General features: G+C 39.8%; 1 protein-coding gene across 3 annotated transcripts in view; it reads right to left on the bottom strand.

Moving 5' to 3' along the window:
- Positions 1 to 12,452, bottom strand: part of PLSCR4 (phospholipid scramblase 4) — a 69,209-nt gene extending 56,757 nt beyond the window's left edge. Inside the window, exons 1-2 of one of the 3 annotated variants that reach the window (XM_030816694.1) lie at positions 12,228 to 12,412; positions 11,820 to 11,904 (exon numbers count right to left, since the gene is read on the bottom strand). The gene's annotated coding sequence lies outside the window, so the exon portion shown is untranslated. Of the gene's footprint in view, positions 1 to 11,819; positions 12,073 to 12,227 lie in introns of those variants that run through there. The other 2 variants (XM_003265357.4, XM_003265356.4) reach the window with 2 other exon arrangements.
- Positions 12,453 to 18,098: the final 5,646 nt, after the last annotated feature.

The following is an 18,098-nucleotide window of genomic DNA, read 5'->3' as shown; positions in this document are numbered from 1 at the left end:
AAGCAAAGACAGGCCAAAAGCTAGGCCTAGATTCCTCTGATGAATTGAAAACTTTCTAAAAAGGATTCACCATTTTAGACACCATTAAGAACTTTGGTTATTCATGGGAGGAAGTCAAAATATAAATATTAACAGGAGCTTGGAAAAAGTTGATTCCAACCCTCCTGGATGATTCTGCGTGGTTCAAGACTTCACTGGATGAAGTACCTGCAGATGTGAGAGAATAGCAAGAGAACTAAGAATTAGAAGTGAAGCGTGAAGATGTTACCGAATTGTTGCAGTCTCATGATAAAGCTTAAAAAGATCATTGCTTCTATGGATAAGGAAAGAAAATGGAAGCCATTTCCCAGATGATTTTAATATATCCCCTACTGGCCCCAACACACCCCCCCTCAGTTACAGATCTATGAAATTTTACCCCATTCAGATAAAAACCTATCTGCTGTAGGAATCATAATACATTCAATGAAATGTTTACCAATATAAGACATATCTATTTTTTCTCAAATCTCATTTGTAAACCCAAGTAAATTTCCTCTATACCAAATTCAAAACAAATCCAAAATATGCCATATAATATTTTTAAGTGATACATTCTCATTTTCACAGAAGGAATGCAAAACGAAAATAGCAGTGATTGTAAACTATATAAATTCAAGCACAGTTGTTAAGTAAACACATTATAGTGAAACATGATAAAATAATTTTCCTTTAAAAATATAGTGACAAATAGTTTTGTAAAAATCATTAAATGTTTACATTCAAATGTTAAACATATAATCTGGATAATTATAATGATAGCAATGTTTTTAAAAAATATGGAAACTGGAGGAAATATGCTAAGATATAAACATTTCCTCTTTAAATTTTCTACAATAAATGTATAATAGATTATATAAACTGAGTTTTTAAAATAATTTTTAAAACCTGACAATGTACTCTCTTGTAGTGAATCTGTAACAAGACCTGCATGTTCATCAAAGATGAAATATTATGCACACCTTTCCAAGTACGATCCTCTTTATAGACTTTAAGCCAAATTTCTTGGCTCCTACGGTGGACTGTGTTGATTACTTTTATGGGTTTCTTGGCTATGGGGAACTGGATAGTTCAGTGGGTTCAATATGAGCGGATTAAAGTCCAATGACTGAAGGATTCAGTCATTTCTGTAGACATCTTGTAAAATTAATAAGTTTCTGTCACATGGGCTGAAATTTAGAGAAACGAATTCCAGGCTTGCACAAAAGACAAACCTAGGTCCATGTTGATAAAATATGCTGCAGCAGGTATGTCCCATAGATACACAGTATCTTCATTATAATTACATGTTAACATATATGTATTTAATTGTATCTTTGCATAAAATCAATTCTAGAAGAAACTTAGGGAGTAATTAATGTTCAACAAACTAAAAGAGCAAAACCTAAGATTTTTAGTGTTGTTTTTATAACCTATATAAATATATTTATTATTTTATTAACATCATGACTCCTTCAAAAGAAAAAGTGTATGGTAGAATATTTCATTCTTTTTAGCAAGTGTGAAGGATCTTGGAGGTTAGCTATTTGGCTTTAATATAAAATAAAAGATGAGATTAAATGAAAGCAAATTGATAGCCACAGTCCATACATAACCTTTATTAAACATATTAATTTAGTTCAAATTGTTTAAAGAGAATATCAGGTATCTCCTTTTTAGCTTTCAAGAGGGAAATGTTTTGGTTATTTAGAGTACAAAAACATCAGAACAATATTCCCATGATGTTTATATAAGACATTAAGGAAACATTACCATGCCAACTGTGATTACCAAGAATGCCTCATTGTGTCATTTTACAGCTAGTCTTTTAGTATTTAAAATTGTAGTAAAACAAGATGTCATGTTGCATACAGTTGAGTCACTTCGATAAGAAACTTTACATTTATGAAAACAGACTTTAAAAAATAGATGTTATGTGCAAACAAACACAAATATAATTCAAGGAGTCGGCAGTGCATACATTTACACAATACACTTATACAAAAAAACCCCACCTACTCTAATTCCCATTTCCCATTTCAAAAGGCAACCACAGACATTAGACTTTTTTTTCCAAGAAATTTTCTAAGCATATATAAACTAATATACAAAGTTTTTATACGAACGGCAATTATCTATATGCTTTTCTGTGTCTTTTTCTTTTCATTTATTAAAATGTCGACGTTGATTACATTTCAGTCCATATAACCTCATCCTTTTTAATGGCTGCAACATAATGTATTTAGTTGGCTGCTTAATGACAACAAGTTAAATCGTTTCCAAATTTAGGCTATTACCAAAAATGCTGAAAAGAATATTTTCTTCCTGTGGATCTGTGCATTAAATTATTGGAAGCAAAATTGATGGATCAAAGTTTTGTACATTTTTAAAGATACTATCAAACTGCACTTTAAAGAATTTGAATCAATTTAGACCCCAGACAAAAAGTTACATTCCTAATACAGTATTTTATCAACATTTTTGTAGTTGTCAATCTGATATGTAAAAAAAAAATTGAATTTATTTTCCATATATCTTATAATGAGGAGGCTGAGCCACTTCTATTATTTGTTTGAAAGCAATTTGCAACTCTATTTCTGTGAATTGCCTGTTTGTCATTTGTTCATTTTTGTTAGCCTTTCATTTGTCTTCTTTATATGAAAGGTATTAAAATTTTATATTAAAATTATCTTTTCAAAACTTATCGTTTGTCTTCACTGCATTTTTGTCATGCAATTTTATTTTTGAGGCAGGGTCTCTTTCTGTTGCCCATGCTGGAGTGCAGTGGCATGATAATGGCTCACTGCAGCCTTGACCTCCCAGGCGCAATCAATCGTCCTGCCTCAGCCTCCTGAGCAGCTGGCACTACAGGTGGGTGCCACCATGCCTGGCTAATTTTTAAATTTTTTTAGAGGTGGGGTTTTGCCATGTTTCCCAGGCTGCTCTCAAACTCCTGGGCTAAAACAATCTACCCACCCCTGCCTCTCAAAGTACTGTGATGACAGGCATGAGCCACCACCACCCAGCCTTATCATGCAATTAAAAACAATTTTTTTTGCAGTCCAACTTTAGATGTTTTTCTTTTTAAGGACTAGCATATCTATCTCTTTCATCCTGAAGAATGAGTACTATAAAAATAAATTTTAGTACAATGCTGGTGAACATATGAGTATGAACCTTCCTGTATTTTTTGTTTATGAAAGTTAACTGGTTGTGAAATCCCTCAAGCAAAATTCTTCACTGCTGTGCTTGCAATAAACATCATAAATATCAATATTAAGGAAGGGGATTTTAAAGGAAGCAGCTGAAAGAAGACACTTATAAAAGAAAAAAATGAGACAATATGAAAGGTTTTGTGAAATATATTTCTTCTGTAGTAAATGACAGCTAATATATTCAAGAAGGCAATATAGAGCATTTCCGGGGGTGGAGCCAAGATGGCCGAATAGGAACAGCTTCAGTCTACAGCTCCCAGCGTGAGCGACACAGAAGACGGGTGATTTCTGCATTTCCGTTTGAGGTACCGGGTTCATCTCACTAGGGAGTGCCAAACAGTGGGTGCAGGACAGTCGGTGCAGTGCACTGTGCGCCAGCCGAAGCAGGGCGAGGCATTGCCTCACTCGGGAAGCACAAGGGGTCAAGGAGTTCCCTTTCCTAGTCAAAGAAAGGGGTAACAGACAGCACAGGGAAAACTGGGTCAGTCCCACCCTAATACTGCACTTTTCCAACGGGCTTGGAAAACGGCACACCAGGAGACTGTGTCCCGCACCTGGCTCGGAGGGTCCTACGCCCACGGAGTCTCGCTGATTGCTAGCACAGCAGTCTGAGATCAAACTGCAAGGCGGCAGCGAGGCTGGGGGAGGGGCGTTCCCCATTGCCCAGGCTTGCTAAGGTAAACAAAGCAGCCAGGAAGCTCGAACTGGGTGGAGCTCACCACCGCTCAAGGAGGCCTGCCTGCCTCTATAGGCTCCACCTCTGGGGGCAGGGCACAGACAAACAAAAATTCAGCAGGAACCTCTGCAGACTTAAATGTCCCTGTCTAACAGCTTTGAAGAGAGTAGTGGTTCTCCCAGCACACAGCTGGAAATCTGAGAATGGACAGACTGCCTCCTAAAGTGGGTCCCTGACCCCCCGGGGCAGCCTAACAGGGAGGCACCCCCCAGTGGGGACAGACTGACACCTCACTCAGCCAGGTACTCCTCTGAGACAAAACTTCCAGAGGAACTATCAGACAGCTGAATTTGTGGTCTCACGAAAATCCACTGTTCTGCAGCCACCGCTGCTGACACCCACCCAAACAGGGTCTGGAGTGGACCTCTAGCAAAGCTCAACAGACCTGCAGCTGAGGGTCCTGTCTGGTAGAAGGAAAACTAACAAAAAGAAAGGGCGTCCACACCAAAAACCCATCTGTACATCACCATCATCAAAGACCAAAAGTAGATAAAACCACAAAGATGGGGAAAAAACAGAGCAGAAAAACTGGAAACTCTAAAAAGCAGAGCAACTCTCCTCCTCCAAAGGAACGCAGTTCCTCACCAGCAACGGAACAAAGCTGGACGGAGGATGACTTTGACGAGTTGAGAGAAGAAGGCTTCAGACGATCAAACTACTCTGAGCTACGGGAGGAAATACAAAACAATAGCAAAGAAGTTAAAAACTTTGAAAAAAAATTAGATGAATGGATAACTAGAATAACCAATGAAGAGAAGGGCTTAAAAGAGCTGATGGAGCTGAAAGCCAAGTTTCGAGAACTACGCGAAGATTGCAGAAGCCTCAGTAGCCGATGCGATCAACTGGAAGAAAGGGTAACAGTGATAGAAGATGAAATGAATGAAATGAAGCGAGAAGGGAAGTTTAGGGAAAAAAGCATAAAAAGAAACAAACAAAGCCTCCAAGAAATTTGGGACAATGTGAAAAGACCAAACTTACATCTGATTGGTGTACCTGAAAATGACGGGGAGAATGGAACCAAGTTGGAAAACACTCTGCAAGATATTATCCGGGAGAACTTCCCCAATCTAGCAAGGCAGGCCAACATTCAGATTCAGGAAATACAGAGAATGCCACAAAGATATTCCTCGAGAAGAGCAACTCCAAGACACATAATTGTCAGATTCACCAAAGTTGAAATGAAGGAAAAAATGTTAAGGGAAGCCAGAGAGAAAGCTCGGGTTACCCACAAAGGGAAACCCATCAGACTAACAGCTGATCTCTTGGCAGAAACTATACAAGCCAGAAGTGAATGGGGGCCGATATTCAACATTCTTAAAGAAAAGAATTTTCAACCCAGAATTTCATATCCAGCCAAACTAAGCTTCACAAGTGAAGGAGAAATAAAATACTTTACAGACAAGCAAATGCTGAGTGATTTTGTCACCACCAGGCCTGCCCTAAAAGAGCTCCTGAAGGAAGCACTAAACATGGAAAGGAACAACCGGTACCAGCCACTGCAAAAACATGCCAAATTGTAAAGACCATCGAGGCTAGGAAGAAACTGCATCAACTAACGAGCAAAATAACCAACTAACATCATAATGACAGGATCAAATTCACACATAACAATATTAACTTTAAATGTAAATGGGCTAAATGCTCCAATTAAAAGACACAGACTGGCAAACTGGATAAGGAGTCAAGACCCATCAGTGTGCTGTATTCAGGAAACCCATCTCACGTGCAGAGACACACATAGACTCAAAATAAAGGGATGGAGGAAGATCTACCAAGCAAATGGAAAACAAAAAAAGGCAGGGGTTGCAATCCTAGTCTCTGATAAAATAGACTTTAAACCAACAAAGATCAAAAGAGACAAAGAAGGCCATTACATAACGGTAAAGGGATCAATTCAACAAGAAGAGCTAACTATCCTAAATATATATGCACCCAACACAGGAGCACCCAGATTCATAAAGCAAGTCCTGAGTGACATACAAAGGGACTTAAACTCCCACACAATAATAATGGGAGATTTTAACACCCCACTGTCAACATTAGACAGATCAACGAGACAGAAAGTTAACAAGGATATCCAGGAATTGAACTCAGCTCTGCACAAAGTGGACCTAATAGACATCTACAGAACTCTCCACCCCAAATCAACAGAATATACATTTTTTTCAGCACTACACCACACCTATTCCAAAATTGACCACATAGTTGGAAGTAAAGCTCTCCTCAGCAAATGTAAAAGAACAGAAATTATAACAAACTGTCTCTCAGACCACAGTGCAATCAAACTAGAACTCAGGATTAAGAAACTCACTCAAAACCGCTCAACTACATGGAAACTGAACAACCTGCTCCTGAATGACTACTGGGTACATAATGAAATGAAGGCAAAAATAAAGATGGTCTTTGAAACCAACGAGAACAAAGAGACAACATACCAGAATCTCTGGGACACACTCAAAGCAGTGTGTAGAGGGAAATTTATAGCACTAAATGCCCACAAGAGAAAGCAGGAAAGATCCAAAATTGACACCCTAACATCACAATGAAAAGAACTAGAAAAGCAAAAGCAAACACATTCAAAAGCTAGCAGAAGGCAAGAAATAACTAAAATCAGAGCAGAACTGAAGGAAATTAGAGACACAAAAAACCCTTCAAAAAATTAATGAATCGAGGAGCTGGTTTTTTGAAAAGATCAATAAAATTGATAGACCGCTAGCAAGACTAATAAAGAAAAGAGAGAAGAATCAAATAGATGCAATAAAAAATGACAAAGGGGATATCACCACCGATCCCACAGAAATACAATCTACCATCAGAGAATACTACAAACGCCTCTATGCAAATAAACTAGAAAATCTAGAAGAAATGGATAAATTCCTCGACAAATAGACCCTCCCAAGACTAAACCAGGAAAAAGTTGAATCTCTGAATAGACCAATAACAGGCTCTGAAATTGTGGCAATAATCAATAGCTTATCAACCAAAAAGAGTCCAGGACCTGATGGATTCACAGCCGAATTCTACCAAAGGTACAAGGAGGAACTGGTACCATTCCTTCTGAAACTATTCCAATTGATAGAAAAAGAGGGAATCCTCCCTAACACATTTTATGAAGCCAGCATCATCCTGATACCAAAGCCTGGCAGAGACATAACCAAAAAAGAGAATTTCAGATCAATATCATTGATGAACATTGATGCAAGAATCCTCAATAAAATACTGGCAAACCGAATCCAGCAGCACATCAAAAAGCTTATCCACCATGACCAAGTGGGCTTCATCCCTGGGATGCAAGGCTGGTTCAACATAAGCAAATCAATAAATGTAATCCAGCATATAAACAGAACCAAAGAGAAAAACCACGATTATCTCAATAGATGCAGAAAAGGCCTTTGACAAAATTCAACAACCTTCGTGGTAAAAACTCTCAAGAAATTAGGTATTGATGGGACGTACCTCAAAATAATAAGAGCTATCTATGACAAACCCACAGCCAATATCATACTGAATGGGCAAAAACTGGAAGCATTCCCTTTGAAAACCGGCACAAGACAGGGATGCCCTCTCTCACCCCTCCTATTCAACATAGTGTTGGAAGTTCTGGCCAGGGCAATCAGGCAGGAGAAGGAAATAAAGGGTATTCAATTAGGAAAAGAGGAAATCAAATCGTCCCTGTTTGCAGATGACATGATTGTATATCTAGAAAACTCCACTGTCTCAGCCCAAAATCTCCTTAAGCTGATAAGCAACTTCAGCAAAGTCTCAGGATACAAAATCAATGTACAAAAATCACAAGCATTCTTGTACACCAATCACAGACAAACAGAGAGCCAAATCATGAGTGAACTCCCATTCACAATTGCTTCAAAGAGAATAAAATACCTAGGAATCCAGCTTACAAGGGATGTGAAGGATCTCTTCAAGGAGAACTACAAACCACTGCTCAATGAAATAAAAGAGGATACAAACAAATGGAAGAACATTCCATGCTCATGGGTTGGAAGAATCAATATCGTGAAAATGGCCATACTTCCCAAGGTAATTTATAGATTCAATGCCATCCCCATCAAGCTACCAATGACTTTCTTCACAGAATTGGAAAAAACTACTTTAAAGTTCATATGGAACCAAAAAAGAGCCCACATCGCCAAGTCAATCCTAAGCCAAAAGAGAAAAGCTGGAGGCATCACGCTACCTGATTTCAAACTATACTACAAGGCTACAGTAACCAAAACAGCATGGTACTGGTACCATAACAGAGACATAGATCAATGGAACAGAACAGAGCCCTCAGAAATAATGCCACATATCTACAACTATCTGATCTTTGAAAAACCTGACAAAAACAACCAATGGGGAAAGGATTCCCTATTTAATAAATGGTGCTGGGAAAACTGGCTAGCCATATGTAGAAAGCTGAAACTGGATCCCTTCCTTACACCTTATACAAAAATTAATTCAAGATGGATTAAAGACTTACATGTTAGACCTAAAACCATAAAAACCCTGGAAGAAAACCTAGGCAATATCATTCAGGACATAGGTGTGGGCAAGGACTTCATGTCTAAAAGACCAAAAGCAATGGCAACAAAAGCCAAAATTGACAAATGGGATCTAATTAACCTAAGAGCTTCTGCACAGCAAAAGAAACTACCATCAGAGTGAACAGGCAACCTACAGAATGGGAGAAAATTTTTGCAACCTACTCATCTGACAAAGGGCTAATATCCAGAATCTACAATGAACTCAAACAAATTTACAAGAAAAAAAGCAAACAACCCCATCAAAAAGTGGGCGAAGAACATGAACAGACACTTCTCAAAAGAAGACATTTATGCAGCCATAAAACACATGAAAAAATGGCCATCAGAGAAATGCAAATCAAAACCACAGTGAGATACCATCTCACACCAGTTAGAATGGCCATCATTAAAAAGTCAGGAAACAACAGGTGCTGGAGAGGATGTGGAGAAATAGGAACACTTTTACTCTGTTGGTGGGATTGTAAACTAGTTCAACCATTGTGGAAGTCAGTGTGGGATTCTCAGGGATCTAGAACTAGAAATACCATTTGACCCAGCCATCCCATTACTGGGTATATACCCAAAGGACTATAAATCATGCTGCTATAAAGACACATGCACACATATGTTTATTGCGGCACTATTCACAATAGCAAAGACTTGGAACCAACCCAAATGTCCAACAACGACAGACTGGATTAAGAAAATGTGGCACGTATACACCATGGACTACTATGCAGCCATAAAAAATGATGAGTTCATGTCCTTTGTAGGGACATGGATGAAACTGGAAACCATCATTCTCAGTGAACTATCGCAAGGACAAAAAACCAAACACCGCATGTTCTCACTCATGGGTGGGAATTCAACAGTGGGAACTCATGGACACAGGAAGGGGAACATGACACTCCAGGGACTGTTGTAGGGTGGGGTGAGGGGGGAGGGACAGCATTGGGAGATATACCTAATGCTAAATGACGAGTTAATGGGTGCAGCAAACCAACATGGCACATGGATACATATGTAACAAACCTGCACATTGTGCACATGTACCCTAAAACCTAAAGTATAATAATAAAATAAAATTTTAAAAGGCAATATTATGTATAAATTACTAATCACTATCAATTTTTCCTTATACACATGCATACATTATAGAAATGTGTAATACAACATCACTACTCATAATAATGTAATTCAGCCTATATTCCAAATTATTTACAAAAATATAATTACTACACTACACACACACACACACACACACACAGACACACACAGTGTTTCAACTTGTTCTGTGTTTCATTTTGTGTTTTAACTTTAACTTATAATATGTTTCGGACATATTTCCAAGTTAGAACATTTAGAGCTACAATGTTTTAAACTGTATATTATTCCACCTTTGAATATACCATACATTATGTAACCAGTTCCCAATCAATGGCTACAGAGTTGTATCCATGTTTTCTACATTGTAAACAATCCTACTTTAAACATCTTTGACAGAGATTTTTATTTGTACACTTGGGAGCACGTTTTGCTGGATAAATTCCAGTTAAGTAAATGAATATTTGTAAATTTGAACAGCTTTAACCCTAAAACAGTTTCACCAATTCACATTTCCACTAAAAGTTTGTAAAATTATATTTTCCTCATTGCATTTTCAACAACACCTAAAGTTATCAGAATTTCAAAATTTGTAAAATTAATGCAAAAATTGATGTCTTCATATATGTTTTGGATAATTAGTGTGGCTAACAGTATTCAGTCTGCTTATTATTTGCATTTCTTTTGCTTTGAGTTGACTCTTTTTATCCTTAACTGGGTCATTGATTTTGAAGGTCATTAATAAGATTTCTAGGTATATTAGCAAAATTACATATTTTTTTTCTATTAACAATGTCCCCAGTTTGTATCTTTTTTGGGGGATGCAAATGTTAATAAAAATCATGTCCCTAAATGGGTCTAGGTTTGTATTATGCTTAGAAATGCTTTTCCCACATGCAATGTGCACAAATATCTATTCGGGCTTTCTTTTTTCCTTTTTAGGCTGCATATGTTTAGATTTAAACTAGTAAGCCATCTAGACCACATTTGTCTATTAACAGTGAGGAAAAGTTCCAGTTTTATTAGGTTTCCCAAACAAATTCCTGCTTGTCCAAGCACATTCAATTAAATGTTATTTCTTCTTCCCCACCCACTGATTTAAAATGTATGCTTATCAAATGCCAGCTTTCCTTTTATTCTTCCATGTCTCTTCAGTTTCATTTACACATCTGGTAGTAGGTCTACTGCACTGTCTTTTAATCACCACAGTTTTGTAACATCTCTTATTATATGAAGAAGTCTCCACCATATATATGTGTATATGTATAATATTAAATGTTAAAATTATATATAATATATAAAAGAAGACATAATTATATATGTTGTATTTTATTATTTGTAATATATTATACATAACATTAATATGTTCTTCCACATGAGCTGAACAGTACAGTTAAAAACAGTAACAAAAATATTCAGTTAGGATTCTACTTATACGTTGTTTTAGAGAAACGATATCTTTACCTAGAAGAATGTTATGTATTTTGTTAGATTCTCATACATACCTTTTTATATCTTCTTAAAAATAATTTCTCAATTGTGTGTTATTTCATGCCAAACTGAATTTTACTGCTTTACTGTATTATCTAGTTTATGTATAAACATCAATTGATTTCTATAAATTAAGTATGATGCAACTGGAAACTCTGATAAATTCACTTATGCTTCCCATCAAATTTTGGTGTTTCCTATGGACATTAAGGTATACACTCACATCATGCATAAAGTGATAATACGTTCCCCTACCTGTTGTCACTCGCCCACAGAATTCACAACCATGTCACAGCGTGTAATGATTAGCATTCTTGTCTTTTTCAAATTTAATGGAAATGCTGCTAGTATTTCACAGCTATCCATGAGAGCAGACAGATGGAGGTTGTGTTCTATTACTATTACAGGAGAATGCAATTTAGATTAGGAAATGTACTCCCCTTTAAGCAGTATCAAGTTTGGTGCATTATATCTTCACAAGTACTTATGTTGGTGGCTCCATTCTAAATGCAATATAAAATTAAAAACTAAATTGTAGATCCTAAGAGAAGATAAGGCCACAAAATAAAATCCTAAGTCTTTAAATACGAACGTTTTATTTTTAAAAACAAATCAAGGACAGCCCCAAATCGCCCCAGTTTGCCCGAATTGAAAACATGCGAGAGGGATTCTCTCCTGTCACCGCCTCCACTCGCCGAGCAATTAAAAAGTTACCATAAACAGCGTTTTTACCTGCGAGTGGCCTGGCCTGAGTCCGTGAGAGTCGCGCCGTGGAAACGCCAGTCAGAGACCCATGAGAAACCCAATCAAGCGAGACCTGTCACGCAGAGCGAAACGAAAGGGCCGCCCCCGTGAAGTGCAGCCAGGATCCCCCAGCCCTGGGCAGGAAACTGCTCGCTCCCAAACCCTCTGCGTCTGCACCGCAGACGAGCGCCCGACACCACGAAACTTCTGCAACCACCTGAGGATGCGACGCGAGCGCAGTGTCCGGGAACTGCTAGCGCAGGACGCCGCGCGCCCTCCGCGCCCGCCCGCAGGCACCGCGGCCTCGGGCCTCCCCTGACGACGCCCTCGGCCCCGCAGCCCGGGCGCCGGCGCCACCCTGTCCTGCTCTGCGCCCGCCTGTCCAGCCCCACTCACCGCCCGCCCGGCAGAATGCTGGGCACCGGCGACGCCACACGCGGGGTCTAGTTGTATTGGCAGAGAAAAGGGAAAGGAGAGGAGGCAGGGAAGGGAGACGGAAGAGGATTTTTCAAGTTATAAACAAAGTAAGCGCGCGGAAGGGAGGGCTAAGCGCAGGGTCCGGGGGCGGGTCCGGCTCGCCTGGACCCTCCTTCCCCGCGCGCGGCCGCCACGTCTGGGACCCCGCCCCGCGCTGGGAGAGCTGCCAGCCCCGCTGGAGCGTCTTCCTGGAAGAGGTGGGTGGGGCACCCTGAGGTCCGCTGAAACCTAAAAGCCGAGGGGGAGGAAGAAATGAAGAAAACAAGTTGTCAGTACTCTAGTAAGAGGTGGAAGAGAAGGTAAAAGCCAGCCCACGGTCACTTCCAATCTGAGGGGCAGGTTGCAGGGCCTGGGAAAAGGAGCTTTGTTCGTAGATGACTGCGCCTGGAGAGAAAATGAAGAAACCCCTCTTTCTCAAGAGCCTTTTTTATTTTTTATTTTTTTATTTTTTTGAGACGGAGTCTCGCTCTGTCGCCCAGGCTGGAGTGCAGTGGCGCGATCTCAGCTCACTGCAAGCTCCGCCTTCCAGGTTCACGCCATTCTCCTGCCTCAGCCTCCCTAGCAGCTGGGACTACAGGCGCCCGCCACCACGCCCGGCTAATTTTTTGTATTTTTTAGTAGAGACAGGGTTTCACCGTGTTAGCCAGGATGGTCTCGATCTCCTGACTTCGTGATCCGCCCTCCTCGGCCTCCCAAAGTGCTGGGATTACAGGCGTGAGCCACTGCACCCGGCCTCGAGAGCCTTTTTGATTTGCATTTGCGCCCATCCCCAGGTCCTCGGCTTGGTGATTTAGCCTTGCCAATGCCGTGCTGGCTGGAAACACTTGGGCAGGAGGCCCAGGAATTCTGTTTTCTTTTCCACAGAATTGGGGGAGGCCAACTTGATCTTGGAGGGAAGGTGGGAGAGACGCCAAGAAAGGGGAAAGGGAGCAGGTTGCCCGTGTTTTCTGACATTGGGAGAAAAATGCCATTTGCTTATTACTGTTAGGCACAAATACTTCTTTCAAACCAATGGGATTCAGTTCTGTGGTGGTGCTTGGAGAGAAGCACAATACATTGACAGGAAGTGGGAGAACTGAAGGTCCTCTGACCTCATAAAGAATCAGAACTGGACAGAAGTAAGTTTGATTAAGCTCTGAGGAGTACTTGGCAGAACCCCATTGTGGGAGAAGGTTGGATAGGGAAGGGATATGGGAGTGGAGTTCTAGAATTTTACATTTTTCTTTGTATGTGTGTTATTTGTTAATATTCATGTGAGAATAGATTAAAAAATCATACTGTTCTCAGTAATAATTGCACAGAACATTTCTGAAATGCAGACATAGTGTTTTATTGAAAGCATAAAACAAAGAAACTGGTGGTGAAACTAAATTATAATAACATGTGTTACTGTTGGGAGCAAGCCCCCCAAAATCTGGCCATAAACTGGCCCCAAGACTGGCTATAAACAAAATCTCTACAGCACTGTAACATGTTCATAATGGCTGTAACGCCCAAGCTGGATGGTTGTGGGTTTACAGGAATGAGGGTGAGGAACACCTGGCCCGCCCAGGGCGAAAACCGCTTAAAGGCATTGTTAAGCCACAAACAATTAGCATGAGCGATCTGTGTCTTAAGGGCGTGTTCCTGCTGCAGTTAATCTGGCCCATCCCTTCGTTTCCCTTAAGGGATACTTTTAGTTAATTTAACATCTATAGAAACAATGCTAATGACTGGTTTGCTGTTAATAAATACTTGGGTAAATCTCTGTTCGGTTTGGGGGGGGCGGTGTCAGCTGTGAAGGCTATGAGACCCCTGATTTCCCACTTCACACCTCTATATTTCTGTGTGTGTGTTTTTAATTCCTCTAGCGCCACTGGGTTAGGGTCTCCCCGACCGAGCTGGTCTCGTCATGTTACCTTTGTTTAAAATTTATGAAAGAGGCCAAGTAATTGAGCTTTTATGAATGTAAACATCCACAGTGGACATATGAAAGATACCAAAAATTTCAAGGGCAAAACATGTCTTGTGAAACATATTGCTTTGAGGGATTAAAATAAAATCAAGTATGTCATATACCCCAAATGACAACTTTCGAGGGGAAGAAGAAGAACTCAATTTCCTGTCTTTCTGAAATTTCCTGATCTGATGACTTCCCAACCTGGACATTTCGAGGGATGACAAATTCACTACTTTTTATACTAATCCCATTTTAGTTGCTCTGTTGCTCCAAGTGTATTTCTTCGTGTTACTTCCTTTTCCCTGGTTGTTCTTATGTTACCACAGTCTATTTAGAGTTAATAATGTACCACTTCACATAAAGTTAAGAAATTTATAATTACTTTACAGTTCCTCAATTGTATGCAAATGCTGTCAGATTTTACATACCCACTAATTATAGACTTTACACAACAAAATGTTTTAAGTTTTGCTTAACTAGTGCATTGTCTTTTACAGAAATTAAAAGAAGAAAACAGCTTTTCTATATTTCCACATATACACAATTTCCTGTGCTCCTCGTTTTTTTTCTTGCAGATCTTAGTTTCACCTATTATCACTTACCTTCAGGCGGGAGACTTTCCTTTAGTATTTCTTGTTATTTTTGAGACAGGGTCTCACTCTGGTTGCCTAGGCTGGAGTACAGTGGCACAACCTCAGCCCACTGCAGCCTTGACCTGGGCTCAGGTGATTCTTCCACCTCAGCGTCCCAAGTAGCTGAGATTACAGGCACATGCCACCATGCCCAGCTAATTTTTTTTTTTTTTTTTTTTTTGGGAGACGAGATTTGGCTTTGTTACCTGGACTGGTCTAAAACTCCTGGATTCAAGCAGTCTGCCTGCCTTGACCTACCAAAGTGCTGGGATACAGGTGTGAGCCACTATACCTAGTCCCTTTAGTATTTCTTATAGTGCAGAACAGCTACAGACAAATTCTTTTTAGATTTTTTAAATCTAAAAATGTTTTTATTTTGTATGAATTTTGTAATGATATTTTTACTGGTTATAGAATTCTGGGTATACGGATTTTTTTTATTTTATTCCCCAACTATTTTGACCTCCATTTTTATCTGATAGAATGCATATTGTTGGTTTTAAGAATAACTTTTTATGATTGGTTTTCTGCAGGTAGTCTATGATGTATGGTTCTTTCTGTATTCTACTGTGGTTTTCTAAGTTTCATAGATATATAAGTAGATATTATTCACAAAATTTGAAAAACTTTCAGTCATTATTTCTTTACTGCACCATCCCCATTTCTCTCTCTTCTCCTTCTGGAAATTCAGTTCAATTAGTTGTATGTTGGACCATATGATACTGACTCACAGCTCACCAAGACTTTATTTACATTTTTTTTATTTTTTTCTCTTTAAGTTAAATAATTTCTATGGGTCCCTCTCAAAAATATGCTGACCCTTATTTCAATCTACTGTTAAGTCCATTACAGTATTAACACTTTTCAGTGCTAGTATTTCTATTTGGTTCATTTGTGCAGCTTCCATGTCTTTTGATGAGATTTCACATCTGTTTATTCACTAAGACTATCATTTTCTTAACTTTTTAACTTATAATAACTGTTTGATAAGGTTTGGATCTGTGTCCCTCCCAAATTTCATGTTGAAATGTAATCCCCAGTGTTAAAAGTGGCCTGTTGGGAGGTGTTTGGATTATAAGGGAGAATCTCCTGTGAATGGCTTAGTGCCATTGCCTTAGTGTTGAGTGTGTTCTTGCTCTGGTAGTTCCTGTGAGATCTGTTTATTTAAAAGAGTGTGTCCTCTCCCCTCTCTCTATCACTCCAGCTCTTGCCATTGATAGACCTGCTCCCCGTTTGCCTTCTGCCATGATTGTAAGTTTCTTGATGCCTCACCAGAGGCAGATGCTATCACTGTACTTCCTGTACAGCCTGCAGAACCATGAGCCAATTAAACTTCTTTTCTTTATAAATTACCCAGTCTCAAGTATTCCTTTATAGCAATGCAAGAACACCCTAACACACTGTTTTACTGCTTTATATCAACATGTGTTTCACCTTGTCATGTATTTCTCTGGGCTGGTTTTTTTTTTTTTGGATGATGAGTCATGATTTTCTTTTTCTTTTTTATTATACACAGGGCATTGCAAATAATATATCTGAGTTATGTCATCTTCCTCTAAGGAGAAAGCATTCTCTGGCAGGCATTTGAGGGCTGATCACCTTTAACATCTGGAGCCATTGGTTTATACTTTAAGGCAGGACTATTGAATATCTGAAGATTTTACTAGGCTGCTCTATCCTTCGTGTTACTCAGATTCCAAACAGTATTTCATTTGCTGTACACAGCAGTTGAAATCTCTGTCCAGTCCTTTCAGCTGCTGCCTTCTGCTTTCTGCTGGCATCATTGGAGTGTCCCCAATAGACACACAGTTCCACAATCAGTCAAGGATTTGAGGACTTTTAATTGGCAGGTATTAATGTTATTGTCTCTGTGTCTCCCTACTTTCTGAGATTACTCTTCATTTATAAGCACCCTGGTAGCCTGAAATCTCTACACCGATATCACAACTCAGTAATTCTGAAGCATTCTACTTGAGTTCTAGCTATGTTATATCTGAGAACTGGGAGTACCCACAGGGAAAGTGTCTATAAGCATGGGTCTCACTCAGTCATTGTAGTTCCCCTCTTTACTAGTTGAATTAGGACATTTTTGCATCACCATAAAAAAATACCTGAGGCTGGGTAATTTACAAGAATAGTGATTTAGTTGGCTCCCAGTTCTGCAGCTTACACAGGAAGCATGGCACCCAAATCTGGTCTGCTTCTGGGGAGGACTCAGGGAGTTCTTACTCACGGAAGAAGGCAAAGCAGGAGTAGGCATGTAACATGGGAAGACAGAGAGCAAGAGGGAGAAGGGAAAGGTCCCAGACTCTTTTAAAGTCTTTCAGATCTCACGTGAATTATTTGAGCAAAAACTCAGTTATCACCAAGGGGCTGGTCTAAACCATTCATCAGGGATCCATCCTCATCATGTAATCAACTCCCACCAGGCTCCACCTCTAATACTGGGAATCACACTTCAACAGGGATTCTGAAGGGACAAACATCCAAACCATATCATTCTACTCCTGGCCCCTCAAAACTTACGTGCTTTTCACATTTTAAAATACAATATTGCCTTCACAATAGTTCCCCAAAGTTATAACTTTTTCCAGCATTACTCAAAAGTCCCAAATTCCAAGTCACAAGTCCAAAGTTTCATATGGAGATGAGTTTTTTTTTTTTTCCACCTATGAACCAGTGAGATTAAAATCAAGTTATTTACCTACAAGATACTGTGGTGGTACAGGCATTGGGTAAACATTCCCATTCCAAAAGGGAGAAATTGTCCAAAAGAAAGGGGCAACAGGCCCCACACACATCTGCATCCCAACAGAGCAGTCATTAAATCTCAAAGCTCCAAAATCTCCTTTGACTCCATGTCCCACATCCAGGGCACACCGATGCAGGTAGTGGGCTCCCAACACCTTGGGCAGCTCCACCCCTGTGGCGTTCCAGGGTGTAGCCCCCACGGCTACTCTCATAGGTTGGAGTTGGTTGCCTGTTTTGGTTCCAGGATGAGGTTGCAAGCTGTCAGTGGCTCTACCATTCTGGGATCTGGAAGCTGGCAGCCACCTCCCCACAGCTCCATTAGGTAGTGCCCTGGTGGGGACTCTGTTTGGGGGCCCCAACCCCACATTTCCCCTCTGTGCTGTTCTAGTAGAGATTCTCTGTAAGGACTCCACTCCTGTAGCAGGCTCCTGCCAGGGCAGCCAAGCTTTCTTACACGTCTTCTGAAAT

The sequence above is a fragment of the Nomascus leucogenys genome, chromosome 8 (genome assembly GCF_006542625.1).
Source record: "Nomascus leucogenys isolate Asia chromosome 8, Asia_NLE_v1, whole genome shotgun sequence".
Lineage (NCBI taxonomy): Eukaryota > Metazoa > Chordata > Mammalia > Primates > Hylobatidae > Nomascus > Nomascus leucogenys.
Note: the sequence above shows the minus strand (reverse complement) of the source record. Positions and strands in the feature narration are given on the sequence as shown.